This window comes from Acinonyx jubatus, chromosome B2 (assembly GCF_027475565.1).
Source record: "Acinonyx jubatus isolate Ajub_Pintada_27869175 chromosome B2, VMU_Ajub_asm_v1.0, whole genome shotgun sequence".
In the NCBI taxonomy this organism is placed as follows: Eukaryota; Metazoa; Chordata; class Mammalia; order Carnivora; family Felidae; genus Acinonyx; species Acinonyx jubatus.
The window spans coordinates 4,866,467-4,883,878 of record NC_069385.1 but is presented as its reverse complement, the minus strand read 5'-3'; positions in this window follow the sequence as shown (position 1 = coordinate 4,883,878).

Genomic DNA, 17,412 nt, shown 5'->3' with positions numbered 1-17,412 from the left:
TCTTCTGTTGAATGTCTGTCCGTGTTTTTCGCTCATGTTCCCACTCGTGTATTTGTTTACTGTTGAGTTTTGAGAATTCTTTGGATAGTCTAGTAGTAGTCCTTTGTCAGATACGTGGTTTGTAATTAATATGTGTTTTGCTAGTCAGTAATGTGTCCTTTAATCTTCTTAAAAAGGTCTTTTGCACATCAAAAGTTTTAATTGTGAACAGGTACAATTTATCATTTTTTCCTTCTGTGGCAGGTGCTTTTGGCATCGAGGCCAATAACTCTTCATCCAGCCTTAGGTCTTGAGAGTATTGTCATATTTTAAAATTTTTTGTCGTTTTCCATATTATATTTTAAGTTCATGAGTTATTTGAGTTATTTTTGAGTTAGTTTTTGTATAAAATGTGAGGTTGAAATTGAAATGATTATGTTTTGCCTACAGATGTCTAATTGCTTCAGTTACTGACAAAACTAGCCTTCCTCTGTTGCTTTTGTACTCTTGTAAAAAATCAGGTGGGCGTATTTGTGTGGCTCTGTTTCTGCGTTCTTTACCCTCTTTCATTAATCCCTGTGTCTGTCTCCTTGCCTTGGCTGCTGGATCATAACTCTTCAAATCCAGTAGAATGATTCCTTCCACTGTATTTTTCTTTTATAAAATTTGTCTTTTTCTTTCCACAGAAATTTTAGAATTAGCATGTCTATATGGATAACAAAACTTGGTGGAAATGGAGGAAACCTGCGTTAACCCGGTGGGTCAGTTCAGAGAGAACAGACACATGCATTCAATTGAGTCTTTCAATCCACGGCCTTGAGCTGCGTCTTCGCTCATTTGTGTCTTCTCGGGTTTCTTTCATGAGCATTTACGTTTTCATCATGTAGAACCTGTACACGCTTTTTAAGTTTATATCTATGTATTTCCTTTACTTTGTCGTAATTGTAAATTTTGTCGTGTTTTTAACTTTGGTATCTACATGTTTGTTGTTAGTATAGAAATGCGATCGATTTTGCAGGCTGATTGACTGATTTTTCTTCGGGATTTTCTATGTAAACAGTCATGTCATCTGCAAATAAGTACAAATTAATTTTTTTTATCTGTATGTCTTTGATTTGTCTTTCAAAGAACTTACCCTTTCGCCAGTGGTACCCATTCTCCCATGGTAAGAGCAAATATCTTGGTCTTGCTCTTAACCATAAAGAGAGATTATTCTACCTTTGCCATTAGTGATATTTATTATGAATTTTTTTGTAAATGCTCCTTATCCAGCTGAGAGACTTTCCCTCTGTCCTTGGTTTTCGGAGTTTTTAGCATGAAAAAAAATTGATAATAAATTTTCCTGCTAGATTTTGTCAAATGCTTTTCTGTGTCCATTGGTATGATCGTATGATTTTTCTTCTTTATCCTACTGATAGGGTGAATTGCATTTATTGATTTTTGGATGTTGAACCCATCTTGCATACCTGGAATAAATGTTGCTCGGTCATTGTGTAGAATTCTTTTTACAGGTTGCTGAATTGGATTTATTGAATCTGTATTCTTCATGCCCTTTTGTTTATTTGTTTGTTTGGGTAATTTTTAAAATCAAGCCAGGCTGGAAAATACTGGTCTAACAAGTATGTGATTACAGTCCTAATCTATCTTTTAAATTAGAACGAATTTATTTGTTAGAAATCATTGTCCGGCAGAAGATTATTCTGCCCTACGTCTTTCTTCTGTACAATATCTCTCACTGCCATCAGGCACCAGACTTATCCATGCAGCCAGTGACCTGTGTCTAATAAATTCATAGAGGGGTTTCTGTCACTGCATTAGAGAGAATATTTTCCATTCTGGGGTATTCAGGACATGTTTTTGTGATTGGCTAGACTGATCAGTCAGAGGTCACAACAGAAAAATACGGATCACTGGGAAATTCTACATGAAGTATTTTTTGTTTCAGTTTTTACATATTATATTTTTATTAAGTAATTTATTCACTCAAGAATTACTGATTTGTTGAATTTCAACAAAATGATATTGCTTTCCGTGAGGATTGCAAGGTTGAGTGAGGCGTAGATCAGCCTGTCTTTAATATTTTCTTCATTTAGGTATTCCTACAATAGAAACATATTTGTGGCGCCTGGGTGGCTCAGTCAGTTAAGCATCCAACTCTTGATGTCAGCCAGTTTATGAGTTCAAGGCCCACATTGGGCTCTGTGCTGACGGAGTGAAACCTGCTTTGGATTGTCTCTCCTTCTCTCTCTGTACCTGCCCCCTCTCAAAATAAATAAACAAAAACTTTAAAAAAAGCAAACAAAAACCCATGTTTGAGCCCCTAGTGTGTCAGGACCTACAGTGGACCCAGCAAATAGAAAGGCTGCACTCTCATGGGACTTCCTGTGTAGAAGAGTGGGGGCGGGGCATGTGTAGTCATGGTGGGAGCTTACAGTGCAGTAGTTATGATATGGCATATAAATAACTACTTATCATACTAGGCAGAAGTATATGCATAACCCAAGGGGCAGTGCTTAGTGATTCGGAAGTTCGACAGAGGACAACATTACTTTTGGTTCAGAGTTGAACTTCATGGGGAAGGTATCTTTGGAGCTAGCCCTTAAAGGATGAGGAGCAGAGAAGGTGTAGGCAATGGGAAGGCAGAGGAGGACATTCCACTAAGAGGTGGCATGGCCAAGGGTGGAGAATGCTCGAGAAAAATGGGGAGATAGCATGATTAGGGTACTACCGGGATGAGCGTTGTGACATAGGTTAAGAAGTTAGAAAGTTTAGACCATCCTCTGGGTTTGGGGAGCCACTGGAGAAATTTAAGCAGGAGAATGACATGAGCAGACATGTTTTATAAAGACTACTCCATTAGCAGTGAAGAAAGCAGACTGGTGAGGGGGGCAGTTAGGAGACTACTGCAATGGTCCTAGGAAGAACTGATGGGCCCCGACTAGGCAATGGCATTGAGTACAGTGGAAAGGGAAATAGTAGAGAAACGTTTGAGAGTGAAGACTCATTGCTTGGGGGGCAACAGAATAAGAGATTGAGGCAGGTGAGCTCACTAAGGGTGACGGCTCTAAGGTTTCTTGTGGGAACAAATGGGTAATTAGTGAAAGCATTATCCGGCTTTGTAAGTACCCAAAAAAGAATCGTTTTAGGAGAAAACGAAAGCATTTGATTTTGAATATGCAAATTTGTGACCCCAAAGAGCAAAGAGATAAAATACGTGTGTCTATACATACCCACAAAATAAATCAAAAGGAATGAGACGTGGATTAAGATTGTAAAGAAATGAAAATTGTGGTTTGGAAAGATATGGAGAATATACATATGTGTGGGTCTCATAAAACAAGGGCATTTGGTAAAATGAGGAAATATGTTTATAGAGTCCCTTCCTATAGAGAGAGAAAGAACAAAGGGAAATAAGACAGATCCCCTTTGTCGTCCCTGGTCTTGGGGTCTTTGCTTGATGTGAACTGATGTCTAGATTGACATCTTCGCCAGGAACTGGCGACCTCGAGGTAGCTGGCCAGGCAAGCGTGCAAAATATCTTTGGCGCACACCTCCGCCAGCATAAAAACAAGCAAATAAATAAAAACACAATTACCTCAACCAGTAAGTAAATGTGCATTTTTAAATGCTCACATTTAGCACCTCGTTTAGAAAGACTCTTTACTTAAAGTCTAAAACTGGTAGTTGTCTTGAGTTTCTTCTGCCTCTTTTTCTCACTTGACGTATTAATGTCCTTGCACAAACCCCCTTGTGGCTGACCGGCCCCTGCCCTGAAACGAGCATCACCCCTCTTCCTGTTTCTGCGGGCCTTAACAAATGGTCTTGGAAATGGTCTCCTATTTGTTCGGCTATAGAATTGCTACTCTTTCGAGAAAGCCTGGATTAAAAGTCTGGCCCTTGCGTGGATTCGAGTCTGAGATTTCCACTTCAGGATTCCGACTTGAGCTCTTTGGCAGGTACCTCTGTAGCCCCGTTGGATCCGCTGTGTCAGATGCCCCTGAACAGGTGATGAGCCCCCGGAGGGCCTCACGCATGTCCCGGCGGCCACTACACCTGGGTCACTTAGCGGAAAAGTACCTGATCTTTTTCCTTTGTCCTTTATAGTGATGATCAGGTCTATGATAACCAGCCTTTTTCCTTTTCTCCTTTTTGTCTCTCTCTCTCTCTCGCCTTCTTCTTCATTACAGTTTATTGCCATTGTTTTTTCTGGCTCTCCATCCTGAAAAGAGAGTTTTCAAGGGTTTGCGAGTGGTGTTTGTAACATCTTGGTTCCCAAATGTAAAGAAGGTGACGCGTGCCTTCCTTAAACTCACGATAATCTTCCCTCTGTGAGATGGGGAAGACCAGGGAGGGAAGAAGAACACTGCCTTGCTCTGATTTTCATCACGCAGAGCAACGCCTCACCGGAAAACAATAAACCAGGGCATTGCCTGTGGACGTTCCTGTCGGTGACACCGCCGTATGGCAGGAGGTAGGGCGCTTGCTGCTTACTGACAATTTTCGATAATGTAACAACCGCAAACTGAGCGTCACCGTCCGCCCGTCTTTTGTCTGTTTGTCTTTACTTGCACGCAGTCCGCTCGGATCACAAGGAATCAATCCTAGAAGCCGGAGACCACAGCTCCTGCGGAATCTCTGTGGTCTCGACCCCAGTTGGAAGCCGCCCATCATAGCGCGGAGTCGGGTAATGGTCTGAACTAATCAAGAGAACTCAGAAGGTGGGCGCAGCTCATTAATCTGCCTGCACTCGCTTCTGCAGGTTCCGAGCCCTGGAGTGTTAGCTATTTTTGTGTATTCTTGAGTGAGTCACTGACGGCAGAAGATCAGCTCCTATGAGCTTACAGGGATTTGATATACAATGAGATGTTTTCGTGAGTGACAGCATGACAGAAGCCTTCCCAGTATTCATTCCTGTCCTCTGAGAGGCAAGTGCCGGGAGAGAGCATCCCGCTTGAGGAAGATTTATAAGGGAGCGTCTGGGGTGGGCTGGGAGGGGATGGGAGGGGAGCACCAGCCGGTGAGGCGGCTCAGGCCCCTGTCAGGGGACAGGAGGAAGCGTGTGGCTCCAGAAAAGGCATGAGGTGGCCGGTCAAGGCGGAAAGGTCCTCCACCTCGTTCCTGGCTGTGCTCCCTTGTGGACTGGGAGAGCCCAGGGGCGCAAATCCGTGGCACAGTCACCACACAGATGGTGGTGTGCAACAGCTGGAGGCGACCCGTCGCCTGTGCCGTTGGCACTCTTGGAGGGGGACCCGGGTGGAACACCTCAGGGCCTGGCTGTCCCTCCCTGAGCTGCACCGATCTGCTTCTCCTGCACATCCTGGGAGCGCGTCTCAGGGTCCTCCGGAGTGGCTCTTTCTGCAGGGACGCAGGAGAGGGGCTCCTGCGACAAACTGCCACTGGGCTGGGGACAGCACCTTGTCCTCCCTACCCCGAGAAAGCACTTCAGCCGCCCTGGGGGGCTGTGTTCCTTTCCTGTGGCTGCTGTGACAGAGTATCACAACCCGGGGCCCCTAAAACAGTGGAAATTCGGTCCGGTTCCTGAGGCCAGAGGCCCAAAACCAAGGGGGGGAGCCGGGTCTTGCTCCTCTGAGGCCTTCAGAGAAGGATCCGTCCTGCCCCACCCGGCTTCTGGAAGCCCAGGCGCCCCATGGCTTGGAGACGCCTCACTCCCACCTGTGCCGCCTCTGTCTTCACAGGTCGCCGCGTCCCGTCTCTTATCTCTTCTTATAAGGACACCAATCGTGTTGGATGAGGCCCACCCAGATGCGGTGTGACCTCATCTGAACTTGCTTACACCTGCAGAAACACTATTTCCAAATGAGATCATGCCCTCCGGTATCAGGGGTCAGGACCCTACCATACCTTTCTGGGGGACACCATTCAACCTGCAGCTGCGGCCTGCCTGGTGGGATGCCTCGCGGCTTCATTCCCGAGGGCTCTGAACCCTCGGTAGTCACCCCCTTCTCTGGCCAAGGACGTGCAAGGGCGTGCGCCCGTGCACAGTCATAACTGGGTCCTCCCAGTTCTGCACGCGCTGTCCCTGCCCCGGTGTGGAAAAGCAGCCCCCCACCCCTCGCCGATTGGGCAGGGGCACCTCCCTCGTCAGGGCAGGGATGCCTCTTCTCCCTTCCGGTGCCTGGAGGTAAGAAGTTCGCCTGTCCAAGCAGCAGCCACAGCTTGTGGTGCGACGGAACCTCTTCTGTGACCTTCCCACCTTGCAGATTCCAGAATTGCGTGGATGGAAGCCTGGACTCCTTCGATGGGTCATGGGAAGTGACACTAAATGGGTCTGTGCTTTCACTTCCGCTCCGTCCACGTAGTCTTACTGTGGAAGACATCCCGCCATAGAGGGGGCCCTAAATCGTGCACACACCGTGTCCTGCTTTGGCACCTCAACCGTGCAGAGCGTGGCCTCCAGGCTGGCTCCACCCCTGCCCTTCAGCAGGCTGTTCCAGGGCTGCAGGAAGTTGACTGCCTCCGGACCCTGTGGCTTGTGATACAGGCGGCGGATTCCACGGTCACGGGCCCACTCCCACACCCACTTTGAGGTGAAGCGGGTCCTGTGGCCGAGGGCAAGTCCGTGGATATTGGTGTGGCTGAGGCTTTATGGACAAGAGAGGCAAACTCAAGCCCAAAGAGGCTCGGGAAGCTCACTCATACCCACTGCTTCTGCCTGGGTTGCTCCCAGATATATTATTTTAAGACAGGTTGTTGTTTTATTAGGTGGGGGGGGGCAGCTTGTGTGGGACCTGAACACCGGAAGCTTTTGCAGGGAGGGGCCTCTGCAGCGTCTTCCTGCGTGGGATCAGGCTAAAGACGGCACGGAAACCCGCAAGCTTGGGGATTTCAGGGTCCGCAGAGCAAAAATGCTCAGGGCCATCCGTCCAGATGTTCCCATCCCTCGACTCAGGATATTCTATCTTTTCTCCACTGGGACATCTCCCTAGAATAATCAGACCTGACTTGTGTGAGTATTTAAACATCGATGGAACTCTCAACTCCAGCTAGGAAGTCCTGAGGCTGCTTTCCAGGTACATCGTCCTTTCTACTGCAGAGCATCTTAGTAAGCTACCAAACAGGCCTGCTGGCCCTTATACGGTTAGCCTTGAAGTGTTAACCCCCCTCATTTACTCATACCCATCTCTGGGATATCATTGCCACTTCATAAGCACCAGCCAGCTCTGCTGTCCTCATAACACTCTTCCCTCTGTATTCTTCAAATGTTTGAATCATCACATTATCAACGACTTCCCCCCTAACCAGGACATGTGGTCTGTAGATGGCCACCATTTTCACGACCTTCCTTTTGTGCGTGTCTGTCCCCAAATTGCCCTTTTTGATAAGGACCCCTACCATATTGGATGCGGACTCACTTTAATGGCCTCATCTCAGCTTGATTACCTCTGTTGACCATCATCTAACCCATGCAGGATGGGTAAAGAGGAAGGGGATACGATCAGTTAGGGGTGCCCTCAGATGAGGGTAAGTTCTGAGGCTTCTCCAAGGGGACAGGAAGAGAAGGACCAAGAGGAAATCTTGGCCACACCATGGGTGGGTCCCTGAGCAGAGGTCATCCCCCATTGTCAGCAGATACTACAAACCATCCCTTCCTTCTTGAGGGCTCGGTCTCCCTTGACTAATGTTTCCATTCCTAAAAAGGACTCTGAATCCAGTAGATTTGTGTTCCCACCCCCACCCCCCCCCCCACACACACACACGGAAAACACAGTGCTTAAACCACAGCTGATTAATATGGGCGAAGTAGGTAGAAGAGAGAATTAGAAGCAGTCACCAAGAACTCAGGAATTGGATGCAGGCTCACACAGGTCAGGTGGTAGATACCAAAGAGGAGGAACCCTGGGTTCCTGGGACGGAAGGGAAAAGGCAGATCGATGTCTGAGTGACAAATGGCCCAACCAGCTAGCTCTGGTTTTCATGGGACCAATTATTTGGGTTTTCCAGAAGCTGCCTTTACCAGATTGTTTGGTATCTGGTTTTTGATAGGATGAACATAAAGCATAGCCGTGTAATGGTTTTTTGTTTTTTTTTTTTTGTTTTTTGGTATTTGGTTTTTGGGGTTTTGTTGTTTGTTTGTTTTGCTTTGTTTTGTTTTGTTTTCAGGAGTTCAAGGTAACTGTATTCCCCAGGAGAGGAAAGCAGAGGAATGAATGCCTCTTTCTATTTGCCGTCAATGAATTTGAGTTGATTTGACACAAACGGCACTTTAGACTTTCTGATCGTGGCCCTGTGACAATAGGGGCCTCCAGAACCTTGGGCGTTCTCAAAAACACGTCAACTTGTTTTCTGCCCCCTCCCCACTCAAGTCCTTGCGAGACTTTTCCTCTCCTTTTTGTTTCTCTTTGAGAAGGCTAGACAAAGTTTGGGGAGCTTTCTGTAAACTGTAATTGGGTACATTTTCAAAAGCAAAACCTTATTTCTTGCGCACACTGCGTTTTTCTTCCTCGGCTCTCGCACGACAGAAGCCAGATCCGTGTTTGAAGTCTGAACGCGGAGGCTCACACATCGGTGTCTCCCAGTCTCCCGCCGGCCTCACCAGTTTTCTTCCCGATTTGCTTCTGTGCTCTCCCACCCGACACCAACCCCTGTGGGGCCAGGCTGGCTCCGTTCCCCCTTCCACCCTTGCCCTCCCTTTCCAGCATTTTCTACTTTTTATGCAAAAACTGAAGCGTAGAAGCCCAGTGTTGCCATGGGAGTGGCATTGCTGTGCGCCTTGAATGGATTTGAGTTCTAAACTTTGGGGGGGAAAAGAAAAAAAAGAATGGCCTCAAAGAAGCGGGAGGAGGGAGATGGCAGGAGAGAGAAAAGAGGGGGAAGAAAAAGGAAACCAGGGCATCGTCCTAAGAAGGGGAGAAAGCAGGAAAAAGCAGGGCAAAACCCCGAAAATACATTCGCGGTGACATCATTGCCTTTCCCACAGAGGCCATTGACTTGGGAGGCAGCGACCATTCACTGTCCTAAAGCCGGCTCGCCAGGGCCCCGGGAGCCATCTCTCTCTTCCTGAATGCCTTTTTTGTTGGGAAACAGTGGACTGTTTCTGAAGACCTGCATAAATGACTGAGTAATTTAGTGCAGTTGCCAGGAAATCGGAGCCACTTGTGAGCTAACAATGGTGAACTTTATCTCCCGCCCCATGCTGGAAGGTGCAGCTGTAGGTCCGAATTCTAATAAGGGCTTTGCTCATGCCTCTGAGGTTATGGTAATATTTTATCCATCTTTTTTCATTGAGACCCAGTCATGGCCGCTATTGAGAACTGGAGGCAGGTCCTGAGGGGCGAGGGGGTCTTGGGGGGTGGGGGTCGGGGTGAGTGAGGGGAAGATGGGGGGTAAAACTAAGAGGAGGGAAGAAAGAAAATGGCTTCTGAAGGAGCTGGGTGGCTTTGCTTTTCAATATGAGATTCTACATTGATTTAGAGGCGGGAAGGGAAAATCTCACTCTGACCCATAAATCCCTGTGCCAGGAAGATTGCTTTAGGGAATTTTCCGGGTTTCAAACGCTGCCTCTCATCTCCTTCTTGGCAGAATGATCAGTAACCGAGGCCGATGATGTGCTCAGAATTAGCGTGAGGCTATTGGGTTTCCTTCCACTTCCGTATTTGGGTTGGCAGATACCTATGTGCGTTGGTTAGTGACGCTGTATTCCAGACATTCTAATAACTTGCCTTAAAAAACAGGTTTTAGCTAAGTGAAAACTTGAAGTAATTGTTAACGCCCCACCTCGCGGGTTCTGAGGACACAGCCCAGCGAAGAGCGTCAAGGCCGCGTACCTGCCGGGAGACCCTCGAAGGACGATTTCGAGTGACCAGTTAAATGACAGCAGGTGCTTTAGTGTTAATGGCCTTAGTCAGTCTTCATAACCACCCCAAGAGAAGAGTAGTATTATCCTATTTTGAGTTAGGCATACACAACGCCTTTGTTATGGGGCTCCATTTCCCCCATCACTAAAGTCCTTTTCAGGTTTCTTATGATCTCAGCTTCTTGTTGGGAGAAACGTAAGGCTAAATGGGTAAAAAGAGAAGGGGGACAGGGGCGCCTGGGGGGCTCGGTCCGCTAAGCGTCCGGCTTCAGCTCAGGTCCTGATCTCACGGTTCATAGGTTCGAGCCCCGCGTCGGGCTCTGTGCTGATGGCTCGGAGTCTGGAGCCTGCTTTGGATGCTGTGTCTCCCTCTCTCCCTCTACCCCTCCTCCGCTCACGCTGTCTCTTTCACTGTCTCAAAAATAAATAAACATAAAAAATAAAGAAGCAGAAGACAGGTGGAGATGGCTTGGTGGAAGGAAAGAAAATACCACCTCTGAAAGGAAAAGCCAACACTAAACGCTAAAATGCTTATTACAGGTCAGGACGTGGGGCTCCCAGCACCTGCTCGAGGGAAGTGAGCAGCCCCCGAGACGGGCTCACGAAGAAGGCACGGCGGCCACCGGGAACAGGGCAGCGAAGGACAGAAGGAAACCAGGTGGGGGTGAAGGAGTCTCACAAAAGGAACTAATGACAGACCCTCCACATCGTCCGTCTTCTCAGCACCGCAGCCAGCACCGCCCATTAAGGAAACCATGCAGAAGAGAAGAGACACACAAAAATGTACGCTCTCGAACTGAAAATCCTTCCCATGAGATGAACAGGAATAGAAAATGCAGGTCGTATTCGTACAGAACTATCGTAGGAAAATTGACACTCTGAGTCAACACATAAAAGCTGATGAAAATTCTGTGGGAAAAAAAAAAAATCAACCACGAGGCAGGAGGGCATTGTAACACAACAATTGAAACTGGATTAAATATACCCAAACACGCATTTGAAGATACAAGGAAAATACCCTAGATCAAACCCTTAAAAATAGAAGTGGGGCACACAACAAAAAGATACAACACAGGAGTTAAAGGGACTCAGGAAAGCAACAGTAGAGAATGACACAATCATATAAGAAATGAAAGCTTAGTGACAAGAATAGAATAGATTTGACTCCAAATTTAAGAAAGGCCAATGAAGAAAATGTGAAGGAAAACAGCCAAGAGAATAAAGTTAAGATACAGTAGAAAAGAAGAAGAGTGACAGAGAAAATCACTGAACAGAGAAGTAAGAGGCAAGCTCGTGCGTGTTCGGTTCAATTTTTCGGCGTGGCTGAGCCGTACTGCCCAGTTACTTCATTAAACACCGATCCAGCTGTTGCTGCGAGGCTGGCATTTTTCAGATGTGCTTATCATCTACAATAAATTGACTTTAAGTGAAGGAGATGATTCTGAATAATGTGGGTGGGTCTCATCTAATCAGGTAAAGGCCCTAAGAGCAAAACTGAGGTTTCCTAGAAAAGGAGAAATGTTGTCTCAAGAATACAGCATCTGCTTCTGCCTGAATGTTCAGCATATTGGTCTGTTCTACAAATTTTGGACTTTCCAACCCCCCAATTGCATGAGCCAATTCCTTAAAAGAAATCTATGTATATCCTATGGGTTCCACTGGTTCCACTGAATTTATATTATATCATAGATTACATATAAATATAAGTACATGCTCAATCCTAATTCTAAAATCTTTCTTAATTGGGAAACACTAGAGCCATTCTTATTAAGTTTAGGAACAAGGCAAGACGTTCCACTGTATCTGTTACTATTTAGCACTGTTCTAGAAACTTGGGGCAATGTAATTAACCCAGAGAAAACAATCAGAAGTGAAAGAACTGAAAACAAACAAACCAACAAACAAAAAACCTCTCTTTGTGGGTGACAGGATAGTACATGTTAGTATCCCTGGAAAATCCAAGAGTAACAATAAAACTAACTTAATCAAATCTTAGTAAATAAGGAGGACACACAATTAATAAATAGAAATTAATAGCCTTTGGGGCACCTGGATGGCTCAGTCAGTTGAGCATACGACTCTTGACCTCAGCTCGGGTCATGATCCCAGGGTCATGAGATAGAGCCTCCAGTAAGGCTACTCTCTGAGCACTGAGTGTGGAACCTGCTTAGATTCTCTCTCTCCCCCTCCCCCCTGCTCACACTCTCTGTCTTAAAAAAAAAATGGTGGAGGGGAATAGAGGTAAACTTAAACATAATTGTTTAATCCTGTCTTGGGGATAAAAACTGTATAATACGCCAGACAGACCCAATGGGGACCTTTCAACACGACCGTCCTCCTATGACCCAGCCATACATGAGAAATCTAGCAAAATATAAAGGTGGTGCCTCAAATCACTGGGAGCAAAGAAGGACTTTTTCATAAATGACATTGGAATAACTGGAGAGTCATAGAGAAAAAGATGAATTTAGGTCCACTTCCCACACATCTTCAAGAATAAACCCTAAATGAGTTAGAGATCTAAATGCAAAAATTAAATTGTATGAGATCTAAAAGAAAGAAAGGTAAGTTCTTCTATAGCCCGACTGTAAGAAAATGTTTTTAACAACAATGAAAAATCCAGATGCAATAAACGAAAATATTGATATGTTTGCCTACCTTACCCCCTCCCCCCCAAAAAAAACTCCCCTCTTTCTGCGGCAGAAAGCATCATATATAAAGTCAAAAGACAAATGACCAACTGGGGAAAAATATACCTAATATATAAAGAACTTTGATATATTGAGGGAAAGGGATCAAAACTCATACAGAAAAACGGATACTAGTCATTCACGAATAGAAAATTGACAAAAAAGATACTAAAATAATATTTATATGTCAAAGATGTTCAGTTATACTCTGAGTCAGAAAAATGTAAATTAATACCACTAAGATGCCATTTCTCAACCATCTATTTAGACAAAAGAGCTGAGTGGTTTACTCGATCTTGGTTTACTCGATCTTGGCAAGGCTGTCTGGAAACACACATTGCTGGTGGGGACGAATGTGGTGTGCTTCCTATAGGGGGGAATTTGTCACTGTCTAACACAACTGAATATGCATTTATTCTTACCCAGAAATCTTGCTTCTAGAAATTTGCCTGAAGATACAGCTCCAACAATGCAAAAAAAAAAAAAAAAAAAAAAATTACAAGTGAAAAAGGAAACTTTTCTGAGATTATTTTTTGTATAGTTTTGAGATTTCAGACATGTTAATATTCTATCAAAATTCGAAAAGAAAACAAACAAGAGTGGAAAGGCAATGGAACTGAAAGCAAGCTGAAACTCACGAATGCAACTTTGTTTGAAATGAATCACAAAACCACAGTGAGCCGAGAGAAGAGACAGTCAGCTAATTTAGGAACAGAGTTGACCAGGAGCCTCAGTCTTGGGGCGGGGGTGGGGGGGGGGGTGGGACGCTAAGGGCCAGCAAATCCTCAACTCTTTATTCAGCAGTTTGCTTTTCGTTGTGAATGTCTGAGTCAAGGCTGCAACTGTTTTAGACCTATTATGGTATCGACAGGTAAGTAAATGGATTGATCTTGGAAACCAGGTGCTTACTGTGAAAGAATGTATGTAGATATAGATAATAGATATAGTCATATAGGTCACATCCTTTGAGGGTGTGCCTGCTGGGAATTACCGGCTTAGAAAATAGCGGATTCAAAATCTCTGAGGATTTCAAGTGTGCACCGATACCCAAAGTGTGTGTCTGGCACATTTCAGTTTACATAGTGGATCTGCATGTTTTGTCTTCTTGGTTTTCCCAACTGCATTTCAAGGTGAGATCTTTATCTTCATATTTCAGATGTGGGGGTGGAGGCTGAGAACCGATTCAAGGCCAGCAGCCATCTCATGTGCAGGGAGCCGGAAAGAGACCCCAAAGGCTCTGCTTCAGACAAGATATTGATAGAATGGGAAACGGTGTGAATATACGCTTGTTATATTCTGCCACACAGCTTTATCATCTCTGGGGTCCCTCTTCACTTACCTCTTAGGATTTACTGATGAGAACACTAAGTTCTAAATTTGACCTCTCCCCCAAATTCGCGTTTGGCAAACGTGAGGACCGAAGGGAAGTGGCACATTGCCTCCTTGCAAATCATCTACCAAACTGCTTGCCCAGGAGACCCCGACCTCAGGGTGGGGGCGGGGGAGTGGAGAGGTAGGTATGCATTGCCGTTTTTATGTGTAATTTTCTCTTCGCTCCTCATATGCGCTTGGGAATGGGCCCGGACAGCTTTACTTTCTGCCTTTTTGTCACCAGGCCTGGGACCACACTCCCGTCTGGACGCCGGGTTCTTGCATCCTGTGATGACTTCGCTACCAAAGGCATCCAGCAGAATTATAAATTCACTAAGGGGTGAAAATGACCTGAAGCCGCCGAGTTAGGTCTATTGCGGGATCAGAGAGTACAAGAAAGGGTTGCTGAGTGGCTCCTTCCGGGACCAGCATGATCCCCAAGAGTTGAGAGGTTCTGAGACAAACGTCATCTTCGCTCCCAGTGCAGAACTACAAGTCTGTACGGCGGAAAATGGTAGAAGTAAGATAGCCGCGTTTGAGAGAAGTGTTTTCAGGACAACTGTGAATTAATCAATGAATATCCTCCTAAATGTCTCCTTTAATGACTGAGTCAGCTTGGGAAATCCATGTGATTGCGGGACTATCAGCGGAGTAGGTCTCCCAACTCACTATGGAATTTTAGAGAAGATTGTCAGTGTTTGAAACTAAAGACGTGGTAACTTTGACGTCTCTTCAGAATAATAGAATTACCGGGCTCATTTCCCCTTTGGGACAATAGAAAGACCATGAATGATGACCGTATGTAGGGGGCAAAGCCTTTTATTTTGCCCTCCGTCGACTACCTTGCTGCGCACGTTCTATCTTGCCACGTGTTGACGTTTTCACGGGTGAGTTTGTACAACCGCCATACGGGTGTTCACGGCACACGTTTTGGGAAACGGAGATGATACAGGCTTGCGGGCCGGCCCAAACGTTGTCAGACCTAAGGTCAAATCCTTGTCTCTGTCAGCTCTTTCTTCAGAATCTCTGCCTCTGACCTTCACCTGACAGAGAGCTAAATGATTTTAATTTCCCAATCCCAGCCATGCACGTAGAATGACATCTGTGGCATTTCACACACTGTATGCTACACAACGACACCAGCACAAATCTCTTAAATCCCCCCAGAATATGCCGGTAGTTTCATTGTTGTCAATTTTGGTTGTAAGGCTAATGAAGATTACCGCATAGCCTTCTGGTCTTGGAGAATGTTTATACCATAGGAATATACTATGTCCATTAACTTTACATCAAGGGGGAAAGTTCTTCGGAAGAGAATGAGAAAGAAATCTGTAGCATGTGTAAACTCTGCCAAGAAGCACATCTTGTTTTGTGTTTCTTGTGGGAGGACTTTTTGAAGGGGAAAAAAAATGTGAAATTCACTGGTGTGTGCCCAAGGGTAATACTACCCTAGATCTTGTTGTCTGTGCTCTGTCCATTTCCCCCCTGGATATCTTAGAGCTTCGCCTCCTGTTATCAATGTTCTTTCTTGATTCCTTTCTCCATCTGCTGTCAAGATTTCCCATCTCTCTGGCTTTCTTTATTTTTTTGAATAGCTTGGCAGATTTCTCTTTGTGCTGTTTATCTTTCTGCCTGGGAATCTAGTCAAAGAAACGGAGCTATTAAAAATATTCATGCTAGTCAGAAACACTGCTAGCGTATTCAACTCTTTCTTCCTCAGAACATTTCATACACACTCACGCGCGCACACACACACACACACACATTCATTCTCTTAGCCTCTTTCAGATGATACTGGACATTAGTAGTGAAATGGCCAACAGATTTTTTTTGAAGAAGGAAGAACAGAATTGGATAAGAGACTTGGGATGTCATATAATGGAAATCTGGTCCTCAGGAGTTGATAGAGCCAGGGTCTATGAAGTGGAGTTAGAAGATGGGAAAGCATGAAACAGAGAAATAGAGAAAAGTCGCACATCATCCTGACTGATATAAATTTACACGAATATTCGTTATTTTATGTTTTTCCCGCAGTTGGGGTAAACTCAGAGCCTCAGTGGGGTTTTAGATCATCAGGAAATACATCCTCATCTGTTCTGAAAGTGGCATTGTCAGGGCACAAGGCCATGGAGAGACCGGAACTGAATCACTTGGCCATGGCCTCGGGGAGCACAGGACAGGGTGACCCCATTGTGCATTGAGCTGGAGTTCATGATGTGCCATGACCCGATCTCAGTCACATGTCCATCCATTCACCAAATAAGATTACTCAGCAGCACTTCCTGATAGGCGGTTTGGAAAAGGTGACAGATTTTGGCTATTTACAAAGAAGCAAAGAGAGTGCTTGATAATTTATTGGCTACAGAAATGAGGGAGGAGGATGCTTTGCGATGGCTCTCTGGTCATCGCTTAGAAGAATGGGTGGATGATGATACCACACATCGAACAGACAATGGCAGAGCAAGAGGCGAGAAGGAGTTTCACATTGAGCTGGCCAAGGGTGAGATGCCAGTGAGAGTTTTAACGGAAAATTCCAGAAGGGGGTTAGATATTCTAAGCTGAAACGCTGCACAGAGAAATAGCAACCGTGAGCAAATAGTGGTTAAAACCAAAAGAGTGCATACATCTCCAGAAGTGAGAACAGAAAAGACCGTGCCTCCCTGTCCCCAGAATGATGTGACAAACGGATGGTGACAAAAGTCCTGTGGATAGAGGCATGACCAGAAAAGTGGAGAGAAACCAGGCGAGTAGGGTGTTCAAGAAGACCAGGGAAGAAAAGGATTCTAAGAAACAGTGCAAAATGTTTCAGAGGGGGCCAAGGCCTCGATGCCTGGAAATGGTCCCTTTAAGAACTCAGGAGTCACTGGTGATCTTGTCACGGCCCCTGAAGTGGGCGGAGGGGAGGTGTGCAGGGGGGGCAGAAATCTGAGGGTCTGGGTTCAGGGAGGCTGGAAGTTGATATATGGTAGTAACTCTGACGTGGCCCACGCTGGCCAATATCGAAACATCCAGTTCTGTTCTGCACAAGGGAGCCCTGTGGGGTCCCCTCCAATCCCATTTGCCAGAAATTCACCAGGCCGCTCTGCCAAGATGGGAGGGTCATTGTCCCGTTGCCAAAACAAGTTCCTGCAAGTGGGATTTTAACTTCTTTTGCAGATGTTCCATTTCCTTTATAAACATTCCGTTTCCACTTTGTTTGCATGTTGCTCTGTATCACTCTGCTCCACCTTGCTTTTGTTTTCTAGCCAAACTTAGCTTTACTCACCCAAACTACCATCTGGCCCGTTGCTGTCAGTGACTTCATTAAAAAGGAAAAAAAAAAAACCACTCAATGAATGCCACTCTGGAAGTCTAGGAACAATGGTGAATACCTTTGACTCACTCTTGACCCCTTTCCGCAGTCCTTTGGATCAGCTGTGAGCCGGCCTGTCGTTCGCGGGGGATCAGCAATGGCTCTGCAGCATTTAGCAGCAACTGTTTCCCTAAAATGCAGCCATTCACATGTCCGCCAAGCATCTCTGTTGATGTGATTGGAGGAAAGGGAAACCCAGAAGCTCA